Below are 18,391 nucleotides of genomic sequence, written 5' to 3' on the forward strand. Positions count from 1 at the left end.
TGGAGGCATGGACAGGGGAGGGGCAGGTTGAGGGGAAACTTTAAAAGTTAAAGGACCAAGCAGTAGTGTAGGTGACCAGAATGGGTAAAGTCCACCTGAATGCATCAGGAAGGGACAGAGAGGTGTAACTCCAACGAGAATTCATGAAACAAGGATAAAATTGAAGGTTCTTTACGTGAAGAAGTAACAGAATAATCAAAAGCAAATGGGCACAGTCGTAGTTGGGTTGTAACATGGCCAAGGATGGGAATGAAGTATTTATGTTTACTCTTAGAAGTGATAGAGAAATGGAAAAGGAATTGGGCAGCAATGGTTTTAAAGGATGAGACAAAGACAGTAAAGGGAAAAAATGTCGCTCAGAAAATCAAGTAGCAGATTGGCCTTTAAATAGTTCTTATCATGTGGGCAGGGTATAAAATTCATGAAACTAGAAGTGTGTGTTCCTATAGAAACACATTAACTATATGAGACAAGAGGCTACGTACAGGCTGGACAAACCAATCAGCAGCAATAGAGTGCAGGACAATTTTATGGAGTGTATAAGATTTCTAAACCTGTGTTTTTTTGATGAGATATGGTGCAGGCAAGGCCCATCAGGTCTTTCAAGCTACAGTGCCCAACAATCACCTGATTGAATCCCAGCCTAATCATGGGACAATTTATAATAACTAATAAGCCGACCAACCAATACATCTTTGGACTATGGGAGGAAACCAGAGCACCCAGAGGAAACCCACGTGGTCACGGGAGAAAATACAAACTCCTTACAGGCAGGGGCAGGAATTGAGTGTCATGGTAACCACTACGCTACCGAGCCACCTCATGTTTCTGGATCATTGGGATCTCTTCCATGATGAGAAACCAATGAAGGAACAGATTATTTTAAAGCATTTTTTTGTTTAATGAGAAATGGTTAATTTGAAGGTCTAACAAGGCCCTTCAGAATTTCATGTCGTTTAAAGGTCATTTGGCTCAATTTGAAACCAGGATCTTAAATCTAAAGGAAGCAAATTTGGGAAGTCATGAGCTGTGAGATGACTAAGATAGATTTGAAAATTAACATAAAAGATTTGCCAATGAACCAGAAATGGATAACTTTTCAAGTAATTTATATATAGTTGTAAACTATATATTTATCTCTCATTAAGGCACAAAAAAGAGAAGAGTTCTGATCGTGGCTAGCGAGAGAAGTCGAGGGATGTATTAGATCACAGGAGAAGGCTGATGACAATGCCAGAGCCAGAGGTTTGAGAAATCAGCAAAGGAGGCTTTATCATGAAAAGTGAGGCAGAATACAGGAGCAAACTGACACAGAATATGAAAACAGACAGTAAGAAATTCTTCAGTGAGAAAGTTCAAACCTCAAGGTCTGCTGCAGTTCAAGGAGGCAGCTCATCGTCACCCTCTCAGGGCAGGGAGGGATGGGCAATCAAATGCTGGCTCAGCCACAAAACCACATCCCTTTAATGAATATATAAAGAAAATTGATGTAGGCCTTTTGCAGGCTGAAGCGGGGGTGGGAGAAATATCCTGTGAGAGAAGGAATTGACAGAGATGCCAGTGAAAAATACTGAGAGGGAGGGACTGAGTGAACTAAAAGGCCACAGATGAAGGCCAAGTCCTGATGAACTGCATCTGATGGTTTTGAAGAGGTGACCAAGTGTGCAGATGCTGGCTGAAACTGATTTGAGAGCATTCCCTACAGGTTAGAAGATATCAAACAGTTCCCCAATACTTAAAAAACTATGAGCTAATGGCCTTTATCCTCAGCACCACCACATTACATAGAACAGAGAATAGTACAGCACAGTACAGGCCCTCCAGCCCGCAATGTTGTGTTGACCCTTAAACCTCACCTCCCATATATCCCCCCACCTTATATTCCTCCATATACCTGTCTAGTAGTCTCTTAGATTTCACCAGTTTATCTGCCTCCACCACAGACTCAGGCAGTGCATTCCACACACCAAGCACTCTCTGAGTAAAAAATCTTCCTCTAATATCCCCCTTGAACTTCCCACCCCTTACCTTAAAGCCATGTCCTCTTGTACTGAGCAGTGGTGCCCTGGGGAAGAGGCGCTGGCTGTCCACTCTATCTATTCCTCTTAAAATCTTGTATACCTCTATCATGTCTCCTCTCATCCTCCTTCTCTCCAAAGAATAAAGCCCTAACTCCCTTAATCTCTGATCATAATGCACACTCTCTAAACCAGGCAGCATTCTGGTAAATCTCCTCTGTACCCTTTCCAATGCTTTTACACCCTTCGTATAGTGAGGTGACCAGAACTGGACACAGTACTCCAAGTGTGGCTTTACCAGCATCATTACTTCGCGACTCTTAAACTCTATCCCTTGACTTATGAAAGCTAACACCCCATAAGCTTTCTTAACTACCCTATCTACCTGTGAGGCAACTTTCAGGGATCTGTAGGCATGTACCCCCAGATCCTTCTGCTCCACCACACTACCAAGTATCCTGCCATTTACTTTGTACTCTGCGTTGGAGTTTGTCCTTCCAAAGTGTACCACCTCACACTTCTCCGGGTTGAACTCCATCTGCCACTTCTCATTCCACTTCTGCATCCTATCAATGTCTCTCTGCAATCTTCGACAATCCTCTACACTATCCACAACACCACCAACCTTTGTGTCATCTGCAACTTGCCAACCCACCCTTCTAGCCCCACAACAAGGTCATTAATAAAAATCATGAAAAGTAGGGGGTCCCAGAACTGCTCCTTGTGGGACACCACTAGTCACAACCCTCCAATCCGAATGTACTCCCTCCACCACAACCCTCTGCTTTCTGCAGGCAAGCCAATTCTGAATCCACCTTGCCAAACTTCCCTGAATCCCATGCATACTGATTTGCTGAATAAGCCTACCGTGTGGAACCTTATCAAATGCCTTACTAAAATCCATGTAGATCACATCCACTGCACTACCCTCATCTATATTCCTGGTGACCTCATCAAAGAACTCTAACAGGCTTGTTAGACACAATCTGCCTTTCACAAAGCCATGCTGACTGTCCCTCATTAGACCATGATTCTCTAAATGCCCATAGATCCTATCTCTAACAATATTTTTCAACAGCTTTTCCACTACAGATGTAAGGATTACTGGTCTATAATTACCTGGACTATTCCTACTGCCTTTTTTGAACATGGGGACAACATTCGCCTCCCTCCAATCCTCCGGTACCATTCCCGTGGACAACGAGGACATAAAGATCCTAGCCAGAGGCTCAGCAATCTCTTCCCTCGCCTCATGGAGCAGCCTGGGGAATATTCCGTCAGGTCCCATGGACTTATCCATCCTAATGTGTTTTAACAACTCCAACACCTCCTCTCCCTTAATATCAACGTGCTCCAGAAAATCAACCTCACTCATATTGTCCTCACCATCATCAAGTTCCCTCTCATTAGTGAATACTGAAGAGAAGTATTCATTGAGGACCTCGCTCACTTCCACAGCCTCCAGGCACATCTTCCCACTTTTATCTCTAATCGGTCCAACCTTCACTCCATTCATCCTTTTGTTCTTCATATAATTGAAGAATGCCTTGGGGTTTTCCTTTACCCTACTCACCAAGGCCTTCTCATGTCCCCTTCTTGCTCTCCTCAACCCCTTCTTAAGCTCCTTTCTTGCTACCCTATATTCCTCAATCGCCCCATCTGATCCTTGCTTCCTAAACCTCATGTATGCTGCCTTCTTCCACCTGACTAGATCTTCCACCTCACTTGTCACCCATGGTTCCTTCACCCTACCATTCTTTATCTTCCTCACTGGGACAAATTTATCCCTAACATCCTGCAAGAGATCCTTAAACATCGACTACATGTCCATAGTATATTTCCCCGCAAAAACATCATCTCAATTCACAGCCTCATGTACTAGCCTTACAGCCTCATAATTTGCCCTTCCCCAGTTAAAAATTTTCCTGTCTTCTCTGATTCTATCCTTTTCCATGATAATGCAAAAGGCCAGGGAGTGGTGATCACTGTCCCCCAGATGCTCATCCACTGAGAGATCTGTGACCTGACCCGGTTCGTTACCTAATACTAGATCCAGTATGGCATTCCCCATGGTCAGCCTGTCAACGTACTGCGACAGGAATCTGTCCTGGACACACTTAACAAACTCTGCCCTGTCTAAACCATTGGAACTAATCAGGTGCCAATCAATATTAGGTAAGTTAAAGTCACCCATGATAACAACCCTGTTATTTTTGTACCTTTCCAAAATCTGCCTCCCAATCTGCTCCTGGGTATCTCTGCTGCTACCGGGGGCCTATAGAATACCCCCAGTAGAGTAACTGCTCCCTTCCTGTTCCTGACTTCCACCCATACTGACTCAAAAGAGGATCCTGCTACATTACCCACTCTTTCTGTAGCTGTAATAGTATCCTTGACCAGTAATGCCACCCCTCCTCCCCTTTCCCCCCCTCTATCCCTTTTAAAACACTGAAATCCAGGAATATTGAGAATCCATTCCTGCCCTGGTGCCAGCCAGGTCTCTGTAATGGCCACTACATCATAATTCCATGTATGTACCCAAGCTCTCAGTTCATCAGCTCTGTTCCTGATGCTTCTTACATTGAAGTACACGCACTTTAGCCCTTCTACCTTACTGCCTTTACATCCTTTATTCTGCTTCTCTTTCCTCAAATCCTCTTTATATGTTAGATCTGGCTTTACTCCATGCACTAGACTTGCATGACCTTTATCCTCCTCCACCTCACTAACACTCTGGTTCCCCTCCCCCTGCAAGAATAGTTTAAACCCCCCCACCCCCCCGGAGCAGCACTAGCAAACCTTCCCGCAAGGATGTTAGTCCCCCTCCAGTTCAGGTGCAACCCGCCCCGTCGGAATAGGTCCCACCTTTCCTGGAACAAGGCCCAATTGTCCAGAAACATGAAGCCCTCCCTCCTGCACCAACTCCTTAGCCACATATTTAGCTGCATTATCTGCCTATTTCTAGCCTCACTAGTATGTGGCACTGGTAGCAATCCTGAGATTGCAACCCTGGAGGTCCTGTCCTTCAACTTTGCACTTAACTCCCGAAACTCTCTTTGTAGAATCTTCTCCTTCTTCCTATCCATGTCATTGGTCCCTACATGGACCACGACATCCGGCTGCTCACCCTCCCTCTTGAGAATACTGAGAACTCGATCCGAGATATCGCAGACCCTGGCACCAGGGAGGCAACAGTCCATCCGGGATTCTCGATCTCTTCCACAGAACCTCTTATCTGTCCCCCTAACTATCGAATCCCCTCTCACTACTGCTCTCCTCTTTTCCCTCCTTCCCTTCTGAGCTGAGAGTCCAGTCTCGGTGCCAGAGATGCAACCACTACAATTTGTCCCTGGTAGGTCGTCCCCACCAACAGTAACCAAAACGGTGTACTTATTATTGATGGGAACGGCCACAGGGGTGCTCTGCTCATTCTGTCTAATCCCCTTCCCTCTCCTGACAGTCACCCAGCTACCTGTCTCCTGACTTTTAGGGTTGACAGTCTCCCTGAAATTCCTGTCTATTTCTGCCTCTGCCTCACGAATGATCCGAATTTCATCCAGCTCCAGTTCCGTTACTCGGTTTGTCAGGAGCTGCTGCTGGATGCACCTTTTGCAGGTGTAGTCATCAGGGACAATTGTGCTCACCCTGACTTCCCACATACTGCTAATGGAGCACCCAAATGCCCTAACTGCTGCCTTCATTACCTACTCTTAAGTTAATTAAATTAATTAAACAAACTTACCCAGCCTTACCTCACTGGGAGCAAGCTCGTCCTCAGCCTCTGCTCGCTGAAGCCTCTCGAGCCAAAGCCTTCCTACTCTGTCTCCCACTACTCTATCGCCTGCTCCCCCGACGCCTGTTCCGTTAATCTGCTCGCTTTTTAAACTCTTCCGTTGTCTCACAGGCCGACCTTCACATGCTTGCACAGTCGTGCCCTGTTCAAACTGCCGAAGAAATTACCTCTAATTAGTGCATTCCTGCGCTAATCTCTACTGCTGTCTGGGTGAAGATTTCTTTTTGTTTCTGTCCTGAATGGCTTAAAGCAGTGGTTCCCAACGCAGAGTGTACGCCCCACAGGGGGGTAATTTGATTTTTAAGGGGGGCAATTTAAGAATGAGTTAACAGTGAATTTTTTCTAGTAAGTCTGTGTGAGTATGAGTGTGTGTGCCAGTTAATACATATGTGTATATACAGTATGCATACATAAAAATACTTGTGTGTATGTACATGTGTAATTGCATATGTACTGTATATATAGTGTATCACCATCATTACAACCATCAAATGGCTTTCATAATTAAATTAATGAATTGACTGATGTAGGAAGGAACGAATGAACAGGTCCAAACGCGTAAGAAACTCGTACGAGGTCGCGCCAATGCTGCTTTTTGTAGTAGCTTTCGGTTCTTGGTGGTGTGAAGGTGTGTACATTGCGTCATCTCTTTTAAACGGTGTATCTGTCTTTGTATGCTGTAGAAACGAATCAGCATTGTTTTATTTATTTATTATTATTATTATTTTAATATCACTTAATGTTCTTTTTTTTTACAATTTCTTAGTAATTTCTTCCTCAGAACTTTAACAGTCCTTTGGTTCTTTTATTTTTCTCTTTCATGAATGCCATGTTCTTTGAAAGCTTGTTTAAACCAAGTTAATGGTTTTTTAGGCTTCCTCCAGGTGAATAGGAGTTCACTTTTTGAATAATAAGAATTATATATCACCACAGGGGGCATCAGGAGTTTAGAGGTGATTAGGTGGGGCATGGCCAACAAAAGGTTGGGAACCACTGGCTTAAAGCCTTATTTCGAGGATGCCACCCTACCAAGGTGGCGGGGGCGGCAGCCAATACACTTCAAATGCACTAACAAAGGTCTCAGGAAAATCAGCACTCTCTCTGAAAACTGCAAGAGTCCTGCCCACAACTGCTCGGCCTAAAGGAACTTGGCCAAGCCTAGGCCTGTCACCACAGAGCTAGCAGAGAGCCCAGGCTGAGTCTCGGGAAACAGAGTCTGCGCCACCTTACGTAGATCTCCTTTTGTTGTTTGTCTGAAGTTGTAGTTGGTACGGTGCCCTTGTGTATCAGCACCCTGGACTGTGAAATGGCAGCACGCCATCCCTGGCCCGAGTTTGAGTTTTTCTTCAGTTTGTTTCTGGAGAATTGTCATCCCCCCTGAACCCGTCTCAGACTGTGAACTCACTGTCTGGGTGTGAAGTGAAAATCCATTTCCCAGCATGCAATCACTACCTCATGCATGGCAATATCTTTCTATTCCGGTTTCTTTTTATTTGACTCTTTTTAATGTTCTGTTATCAGGTGTGTTTGGAACAAAGGATGCCGTGACCGCTTCTTTTGTCTTCCTCTGTTTTCTGAGTACACAGCAAGACAACGTGAAGCCCCATTGCTGGACACTCAGGATCTGATCTGTCATCCTGTCAGTAAGTGCAGTCCTGTTGGTCTGTACACTTGGTTAAAATCTACATCATGCCAGCATTGTACGTGTCAGAACTTGCAGCTAGATGCCTGCATAACTCATAGAGAAACAAAAATAGATGAAAAATTGGACTGAAGCTCTTATTCCTTAGGTGCTGTGTTTTCTTAGTGTTAGAGCTGAACCTTTCAAACTGACAACAGGCTGGAAGGGAAGCCTTGAAGAGTTTGTTTACTTGACAAAGAGACTTCTGGTCTGTGTTAGTGTTATTTGTTGCACCTGTTACCAAGTCGGCACATTAACAGCAAGCCACTCTAGTGCAGCTCAAAGGGTGTATGCTGGTGTGAAAATTAGTGGAAAACGAGATAACAAGTTTTAACATGCTGAAAAGCCCAGAACAAAACTTATTCTGCTTCAAAACATCTTTGCTGTGCAAAAGGTGAGATCAGATCCAGAATCAGGTTTAATATCGCCGGCTTATGGCGTGAAATCTGTTGTCTTTATAGCAGCAGTACAATGAAATACATGACAAATCAACTGAGTTACAGTGAGTATATATATGTCTATTAAATAGTTACATTAAAATAAGTAGTGCAAAAAACAGAAGTAAAAAAGTAGTGAGGTAGTGTTCATGGGTTCAATATTCTTTCAGATATCGGATGTCAGAGGGGAAGAAGCTGTTCCTGAATCACTGAGTGTGTGCATTCAGGCTCCTGTACCTCCTTCCTGATGGTAACAATGATAAGAGGGCATGCCCTGGGTGGTGAGGATCCTCAATGATGGACTTCGCCTGCTGAAGGCACCGCTCTTTGAAGATGTCTTGGATACCACAAAGGTTGGCGTCTATGATGGAGCTGACTAATTTTATAAGTTTCTGCAACATTTCAATCCTTTGCTGTAGACCCCTCCCCCCCCACATACCAGATGGTGATGCAGCCAGTCAAAATGCTCTCCATGGTACATTTGTAGAAGCTTTCTAGTGTTTTATTTGACAAACCAAATCTCCTCAAACTCCTAATGAAGTATAGCCACTGTTCTGCCTTCTTTGTAGCTGCATCAATATGTTGGGTCCAGGTTAGGTCCTCAGAGATATTAGCACCAATGAACTTGAAGCTGCTCACTCTCTCCACTTCTGATCCCTCTATGTGGATTGGTTTGTGTTCCCTTGTCTTACCCTTTCTGAAGTCCACAATCAGCTCTTTGGTCTTGGTGATGTTGAGTGCAGAGTTACTGTGACACTACTCAACTAACTGGTATATCTCACTCTGGTACACCCTCATCTCCTTCTGAAATTCTGCCAACAACGGTTGTATCATCAGCAAATTTAGAATGCTGTTTGAGCTATGCTAACCACACTGTCATGAGTATAGAGAGAGTAGAGCAGTGGGCCAAGCATGTACTCCTGTGTAAATTGTCAGTGAGGTGGAGATGTTATTTCCAATCTGCACAGATTCATAGGAAGTCGAGGATCCAGTTGCAGAGGGAGGTACAGAGGCCGAGGTTTTGTAGCTTTGCGATCAGGACTGTAGGAATGATGGTGTTAAATGCTGAGCTACAGTCAATGAACAGCATTCTGACATTAGTACTTGCATTGTCCAGGACATCCAAGTCTGCCTGGAAAGCCATTCAGATCACATCTGCTGTAGACCTATTGTGGCTGTAGTCAAATTGCAGTGGTCCAGGTTTTCCTGAGCTAGATGTTGATTCTAGCCATGACCAACCTCTCAAAGTATTTCATCACCGTACATGTGAGCGCTACTGGACGATTGTCGTTGAGGCATCTCACACTGCCCTTCTCGGGCACTGGTATAATTGTTTAGCTTTTGCAGTAGGTGGGAAATCCTACCTGTAGCAATGAAAGAATGAAAATGTCTTTGAGCACCCCATGCCAGTTGTTGGCACAGGTTTTTAGAGCTTGACCTGGTACTCCATTGGGCCCTGCTTCCTTGCGAGGGTTCACCCACTTGAAAGACAGCCTGCCATCAGCCTCCGAGACTGACATCGCTGTGGCATCAGATGCTGCAAGTGTTCTCATAGCTGTGGTTTTATTTTCATTTGCAAAGCGAGTGTAAAAGATGTTGAGCTCGTCTGGTACTGAAGCATCACTCCATTCATGATGTTGGGTTTTGCTTTGCAGGAAATAACACCCTGCAACCTCTACCAGAGTTGACATGTATCCAATATCACCTCCAACCTCTCCCAGAATTGTTTCTTGGCTCTTGAAATAGTCCTTTGCAAGTCATACCTGGTTTTCTTGTGTAGACCTGGGTTGCCAGTATTAAATGCCACAGATCCAGCCCTCAGAAGACTACAAATCTCCTGTTTCACCCACAGCTTGTGGTTTGAGAATGTACAGTAAGCTTTCATAGGCACACACTCATCCACACAGGTTTTTTAAAAATATTTCTTTTTGTAATTTTTTTTTGGAAGTTCATCAAACAAACATTTCCATAAGATGTATTTCAGACATTGTACATATATATCATATAATCATATATATCACAAATCTCCACAAAGTATTTATCTGAGGTATACACTTATAGAAAAGAGTGGAAAGAAAAAACAGGCAAAAGGAAAGAACTATGTACAAGTAGGGGGTGATTTTTTTTTACAACAGATTCATTGATTTGTGAGAATAAAATCAGGCCTATGAGAAGTCGGTGACAAGTGTGGCATACTCATCCAGGCTCGAAGATAGCACCCTGTACACAGTACAGAGCAGCCCTGTAAGTGCTCCTGTGTCTCCCTGGTCCGTACCTTCTTGGCCATCATTATTGGCGTTGCAGCCTTTAGTGTCTGCCCATACTCAGGGAGTAGAAGCACAGCCAGGTGATCAGACTTCCCAAAGTGAGGGCACGGGATAGCGTGGTAGGCAATCTTGAACTTAGTGTAACAGTGGTCCAGTTTGTTATTTCCTCTGGTACTAGATATTCAGATGATTCAATCAAGACTGTATTATTAAATTATCAATGAATTGATTTTGGATTTAAATAGGGAGTGCTAAGAAGACAGATTTGCATTTATGGGTTACAGTGTTTGAGAGGCACATTGCACAGTCAGCAACAGAATGAAAAGGTCTCAGCATGCTGAGTACAATCTGAAGTCAAGCAGAGTCAGAGGATAAGCAATGTCTCGAGGTGGAAGGTAGCTTACAAAGCACCTGAAAACAGGATTAACTACATGTAGGGAGAGAGGGGCCAGCAAGTGCATTTAAACACAGAAGGGGCAGTATAAATCTGGCATTTCAGCCGGTTTTAATGAACTACGTGAATGAATTCTGAGCTGTGCTGTTTGAGCCTTACCTCATTTCCCTGATGTAGAAATTCCAACTGAACTTAGAAAGAGAATCATTGTGGGAGAAGCACCTATGTACCAAGGATCACCTTCAATGAATCTCCAAATTTTAGAGCAGAGAGTTTGAACCAATCCAAAACCTTAATCCATCCATCTTCAACAAAAGCCAGACTTGAAGGATTCAGAATGCAAGTTGAAGGAAGTTCTGGAGAAATGGACGGGCACATGTGAGATTCAATGTACTGCATTACAGAGAGATAATGCAGACGTGCATGGAGAAAGACGAAATGAGAGCGGGGCTAGCCTGTGGCATCCAGGGAAAACTGGCAAATTAGATGCTGAATGGGCACGTGTGGGTGATGAAGTGTTTGGTTTTGTGGTTGGAAGCTTGTGAGCTGTGGTGTACCACAGGGATCACCGCTGATATTCCTACCTTTTGCAAAAAGTATGAACTTGGGTGTAAATGCAGTTGGTTAGTTTGCAGATGAGACAGACATTGACTGCTTTGTTGACCGGAGTGTTATCGGCTGCCGGATGATATTGATGAGTTGGTAATGTGGGCAGAGCCATGACTGATGGAATTTAATCTCAGTCGGCATGAACACAGTGGCCAATGGGAACATTTCTCTGTTGTATCACTCTGTGTGACCAACTTACTACTGAACAGGACAGGGCTCGTCAATACTTATAAGGTGATCCTGGAGTAACAGATTTTAACTGGAGGAAGTGACTCAGCAGAGAACTTAATGTGGCTGAGCTGATTAAGACCAAAGACTGGTGACGAGAGAGATTGAAGAGGGTAAGGCAGTGGATGTTGTCTACATGGATTTTAGGAAGGTGTTTGACAAAGTCCCTCATGGGATGGTAATCCAGAAGATTAAGATGCATGGGGTCCATGGCGAATTTACTGTTTGCATTCAGAACTGGCTTGCCCATAGCAGACAGAGGGTAGTGGTTGAAGGGACTTATTTGAGCTGAAGCTCTGTATTTACTGGAGTTCTGCAGCAATCTGTGCCCACTAATACTCTGATTAGGCCACATCTGGAGTATTACATACTGTTCTGGTTGCCCGTCGATATGAAGGATGTTGAAGCTTTGGAGAGGGTGTAGAAGAGGGTGCTGCCTGGTTCAGAGGGCATGTGCTAACAAGACAGGCTGGATAAACTTCAGTTTTCTCTGGGTTGCTGAAGTCTGAGGGGTGATCTGATAGAGAATTACAAGAGAGGCAGACGTAGGGTGGACAAAGAGAATCTGTTTCCTGGGGTTGAAACATCTAGTACCAGAGGGGTGGCATTGAATGTGAGAGGGAACAGGTTCCAGGTGGATGTAAGGGGTCAGTTTTTTTTTTAACTACACAGAGTGGTGAATGCCAGGAATGCACTGCCTGGTGTAGTGGTAGATGCAAATACATTAGAGGCTTTTAAGAGATATTTAAATAGGCATATGGATATAAGGAAGATGGAGGGATATGGACACGGTGTAGATGGGAGGGATGGCTGTTCGGGTGTTTTTGATTTGCTCGTTAGCTGGTTCGGGCCAAATGGCCACTTCTTGTGCTGTCACTTCTATGTTCTATGAAGCACTGGGTGGCTGGTTCTGTTGCAGTCTCGAGGGTACCACAGTGGCATAGCGGTTAGCACAACGCTATTATAGATCGGGGCGTCAGGAGTTCATTCCTAACATCCTCTGTAAGGCGTCCTCCCTGAGGAATATGTGCGTTTTCCCTGAGTTCTCCGGTTTTCTCCCACAGTCCAAACACGTACTGGTTCTGAGGTTAATTGGTCTTTGTAAACTGCCCTGTGATGAGGCTAGGATTAAATCGGGGGGAGGGGGGGGAGGGTTGCTAGGTGATGTGGCTCAAAAGGCCAGAAGGGCCTGTCCTGTTCTGCATCTCAATAAATGAAAAATAGACAGTGAGAAACTTCTGCAGAACTCTGTGGGTGTTGGACATTGTGCCTGACGTGTGATCAAGCACACCGGACTGAGACATGGCTTCAGTTGCTTCCAACACCAAGCATGGTGTGAAAAGATTCTTCTCACCAACATTGATGTTTAATAGAGCTTCACTGACAAAATACATTTTCTTTCAAATATACATTCACTTCATTAAAATTTACCGACACAAACGTATTGACTAGAAACACTCTTCTATATTAATAGACAATAGACAATAGACAGTAGGTGCAGGAGTAGGCCATTCAGCCCTTCTAGCCAGCACCGCCATTCACTGTGATCATGGCTGATCATACACAATCAGTACCCCGTTCCTGCCCTCTCCCCATATCCCTTGACCCCGCTATCTATAAGAACTCTATCTAACTCACTCTTGAATGCATCCAGAGACTTGGCCTCCACTACCTTCTGGGGCAGAGCATTCCACATATCCACCACTCTCTGGGCGAACAAGTTTTTCTGCATCTGTTCTAAATGGCCTACCCCTTATTCTTAAACTGTGGTCTCTAGTTCTGGACTCACCCATTAGCGGGAACATGCTTCCTGCCTCCAGCCTGTCCAATCCCTTAATAATCTTATATGTTTCAATCAGATCCCGTCTCATCCTTCTAAATTCCAGTGTATACAAGCCCAGTCGCTCCAATCTTTCAACATATGACAGTCCCGCCATTCCGGGAATTAAGCTTGTGAACCTACGCTGCACTCCCTCAATAGCAAGAATGTCCTTCCTCAAATTTGGAGACCAAAACTGCACACAATACTCCAGGTGGGGTCTCACCAGGGCCCTGTACAGCTGCAGAAGGACCTCTTTACTCCTATACTCAATTCCTCTTGTTATAAAGGCAGCATGCCATTAGCTTTCTTCACTGCCTGCTGTACCTGCATGCTTGCTTTCATTGACTGATGTACAAGAACACCTAGATCTCATTGTACCTCTCCTTTTCCTAACTTGACTCCATTTAGATAGTAATCTGCCTTCCTGTTCTTGCCACCAAAGTGGATAACCTCACATTTATCCACATTAAACTGCATCTGCCATACATTTGCCCACTCACCCAACCTGTCCAAGTCACCCTGCATTCTCATAACATCCTCCTGACATTTCACACTGCCACCCAGCTTTGTGTCATCAGCAAATTTGCTAATAAATCATTAATGTATATTGTAAACAGCTGCGGTCCCAGCACCGAACCTTGCGGTACCCCACTGGTCATAGCCTGCCATTCCGAAAGGGACCCGTTAATCGCTACTCTTTGTTTCCTGTCAGCCAGCCAATTTTCAATCCATGTCAGTACTCTGCCCCCAATACCATGTGTCCTAATTTTGCCCACTAATCTCCTATGTGGGACTTTATCAAAAGCTTTCTGGAAGTCCAGGTACACTACATCCACTGGCTCTCCCTTGTCCATTTTCATAGTTAGATCCTGAAAAAGCTCCAGAAGATTAGTCAAGCATGATTTTCCCTTCATAAATCCATGCTGACTCGGACTGATCTTTCTACTGCTATCCAAATGTGTCGTAATTTCCTCTTTTATAATTGACTCCAGCATCTTTCCCACCACTGACGTCAGGCTCACCGGTCTATAATTCCTTGTTTTCTCTCTCCCTCCTTTCTTGAAAAGTGGGACAACATTAGCCACCCTCCAATCAGCAGGAACTGTTCCTGAATCTATAGAATATTGGAAAATTATTACCAATGTGTCCACGATTTCTAGAGCAGACCATCAGGTCCCGGGGACTTATCAGCCTTCAGACTCAACAGTCTATCCAACACCGTTTCTTGCCTAATATAAATTTCCTTCAATTCATCCTTTACCCTAGTTCCTTTGGCCACTATTACATCTGGGAGATTGTTTGTGTCTTCCCTAGTGAAGACATATCCAAAGTACCTGTTCAACTCGTCTGCCATTTCCTTGTTCCCCATAATAAATTCACCCGTTTCTGTCTTCAATGGCCCAATTTTGGTCTTAACTATTTTTTTGCTTTTCACATACCTAAAGAATCGACAATACATATCAGTATCGACAATGTTGCTGAGCGGTAGGAACATGAATACCAGTGCTGAAAATATTGTCTACACAAGACATGGTTTATGGGTGTCTATGTAATGAAACACACAGTAAATACTAGTCACCGGCTGCAACAAAAGGTTAAAAATATGACAGTGAAACATGTACTGATATACTTGTAACGCTGTAACAAAAACTATTTACAATACAGTATAAAGTATTTGCAATTCGATTGAGTCCACAATATAGTTACGTGACATCAGAAAGCTCAAGGCAGGGAAAAGTACTGAGCCTGATTATTTAGATTTCAGAAACATAACTGGGTGAGTCCAAAACTGAGGCAGAAATGAGATGAATTTAACGTGAAAGGTAATTTAGCAAAAATTAGGAGTTACAGGAATAAAATGAACATCAGACAGTTAATGTATCACACTGGGGTACAGTACTGGTGGGGAAGGGTCTGTAATTGTGTAACACTGGGTACAGTAGTGGGGAAGGGTTTGTAATTGTGTAACTCTGGGTACAGTACTGGTGGGGAAGTGTCTGTAATTGTGTAACACTGGGGTACAGTACTGATGTGGAAGTGTCTGTAATTGTGTAACACTGGGTACAGTACTGGTGGGGGTGTGTTTGTCACTGTTTAACACTGGTATATAACATTCCACACTCTGCCAGATTCTGCTCTAACTCCACTCATACCACTGGCTCCCACCCTGGGGTTCACGGACCCCTCAGTTAATGGTAGGGGTCCATGGCATCAAAAAGGTTGGGAACACCTGACTGATCGGTTGCGTAGCGGGCTGTATCTCACTGAGTCAGTGTACAGGAAGGAGACAGATAGACAAATAACTGAGTCAGTATGCAGGAAAGGGACAGATAGGCAACAACCCTTCCCAGCGCAGGAAACACCAAAGAGCTGCTCATTGACTTTTAGGAGGTCTGGGTGGGGGTTGAGGGGTGGTGGGTGGTGTGGTGCACTCACACCTGTCTGCACAAACTGTGATGGAGACTGTTAAGAACTTCAAGTTCCTAGCAGTGTGGATGAGCCTCTCCTTGCCCATCCTCACAGATCCCATGGCCAGGAAATGTCACCAATGCCTCTACTTCCCCCGAGGCTAAACAAAGTAGATATGTCCCCTTTGACACTGACCGATTTTTAATTGATGCATCATGGGAAGCAGCCTCTCTCGGCTTGGTACGACAACTGCTCTGCCCGTCAACACAAGAAACTGCAGAGAGTGTGGACACAGCTCAGCACATCATGGAAACCAGCCTCCCTTTCAGAGACTCTGTCTATACGTCCCCCTCCCTGAAGAAAGCAACTGGCATCATCAAAGACCCCTCCCACCCCGGACATTCTCTCTTCTCCCCTCTCCATATGGGCCGGAGATACAAGAGTCTGAAAGCACAGAGCAGCAGGCTCAGGGACTACTTCTACCCCGATGTTATAAGTACAATAGACTCTTGACCTCACACTCTAGTACCTTATTTTCTGCCTGCACTGCACCCACTGTCACTGTTACACGTTACTCTGCATTCTGATATAGTTTTCCCTTGTACTACCTCAGTGCACCGTGTGGTGAATTGATCTGTACGCACAGTCAGCAAGACAAGCTTTTCACTGTATCTCTCTACATACGATACTGCCCTCATTCCAATTCCAGTTCCAGAGCACGAGGCCTCTGGCAGTAACCACAATTTCAATGGACTCTCAGAACTATTCTGGCTGCAAGACTATTTGAAGTACTCTCCTTCCCAGATCTGACCTTGTTCTAGATGCAGAGCATGAACGGTAGTCAAGTGTTTAAGAAGGCTGGACAAATATTTGCCAATATTTATGCACATTTGACACCATCTCTCTACTTTGAACTTTATTTTTATATTAGTCTTTAGTTGCCTGTCACACCGACATACCACAGCAAATTCCTAATTGTATATGACAAATAAAATTGATTCTCTCTTTATTATGATATTTCTTTATAATGGATATCAATTTGTCCTTCAGGTAAAAGGAATTTTCCCCCCACACCCCCTCTTCTTCTGTTCCCCACTCTGACCCCTTAGCTCTTCTCACCTGCTCCTCCTCTTTCCCTTTCTCCTCTGATCCACTCTCCAGCCCTTTACCTTTCCCACCTGCCTTCACATCTCATTTTCAGGCTATCCTGCTTCCCCTCACCCTACCATTTAATTCTGTTGTCTCCCCCTTCCTTTCCAGTCCTGATGAAGGGTCTCAGCCTGAAACGTTGAGTGTTTATTCATTTCCAGAGGTGCTGTGGGACTTGCTGTGTTCCTCCTAATTTTTTCTGTGTTGCTTACGATATATCCCTGCTTGTTGACTGTGTGAAATGAGAAATGTTAGCCCTGAGAATTGTGTACAGCCAGCTTTTACGGAGAAGTTCACCAGTGTTTTCCTTATTTTTCTGAATGATTTAGAGAAAAAAAGTTAATTTGTGTTGATTGTAAATACAACTCTCCACAAACAGGTGGTGCACCACTAACCACTAGAGGTTAGAAGAACCAATCTCAATGTGAAAGGAATCAGGAAGTCTGCTCTTTCTGAAAGTGGAAGTCTGTGCAATGAGAGGCAAAGTTTCGGGGTGAGTGGGTGGTCACTCGGGACTGAATTAGGGAGGAATTTCTTCTCTCCAGCTGTAAATTGACGGAATTCTTCATGCACAGGTTGTGGATGCGCCATCACTAAATATATTCAATGGAATTGGGTCTGGGTAGGATTAGAACACAAATTTATTTAGGAGTGCACTCAGCCAGAATGCCACCGACTTCTATTTATAACACTCCCAGAACCGTACATCGATGGACATCAGGGGATGCTAAACAAGAGAGAGACACCGTGTGGTCGGGGCAGGGAACTGCAGAGTTTAACACTGGAGGCAGCTGCAAGCACAGCTCCCCCTAGTGCAGGGATGAATCAGCAATGGACAGCCAGAAAGTCCTCGGGGAGTTAGATAGATAGATAGATAGATAGATAGATAGATACTTTATTCATCCCCATGGGGAAATTCAACATTTTTTCCAATGTCTCATACACTTGTTGTAGCAAAAACTAATTACATACAATACTTAACTCAGTAAAAATATGATATGCATCTAAATCACTAACTCAAAAAGCATTAATAATAGCTTTAAAAAAAAAGTTCTTAAGTCCTGGCGGTTGAATTGTAAAACCTAATGGCATTGGGGAGTATTGACCTCTTCATCCTGTCTGAGGAGCATTGCATCAATAGTAACCTGTCGCTGAAACTGCTTCTCTGTCTCTGGATGGTGCTATGTAGAGGATGTTCAGGGTTTTCCATAATTGACCGTAGCCTACTCAGCGCCCTTCGCTCAGCTACCGATGTTAAACTCTCCAGTACTTTGCCCATGACAGAGCCCGCCTTCCTTACCAGCTTATTAAGACGTGAGGCGTCCCTCTTCTTAATGCTTCCTCCCCAACACGCCACCACAAAGAAGAGGGCGCTCTCCACAACTGACCTATAGAACATCTTCAGCATCTCACTACAGACATTGAATGACGCCAACCTTCTAAGGAAGTACAGTCGACTCTGTGCCTTCCTGCACAAGGCATCTGTGTTGGCAGTCCAGTCTAGCTTCTCGTCTAACTGTACTCCCAGATACTTGTAGGTCTTAACCTGCTCCACACATTCTCCATTAATGATCACTGGCTCCA

This window comes from Hemitrygon akajei, chromosome 16, assembly GCF_048418815.1.
Source record: "Hemitrygon akajei chromosome 16, sHemAka1.3, whole genome shotgun sequence".
NCBI classification, from domain to species: Eukaryota; Metazoa; Chordata; class Chondrichthyes; order Myliobatiformes; family Dasyatidae; genus Hemitrygon; species Hemitrygon akajei.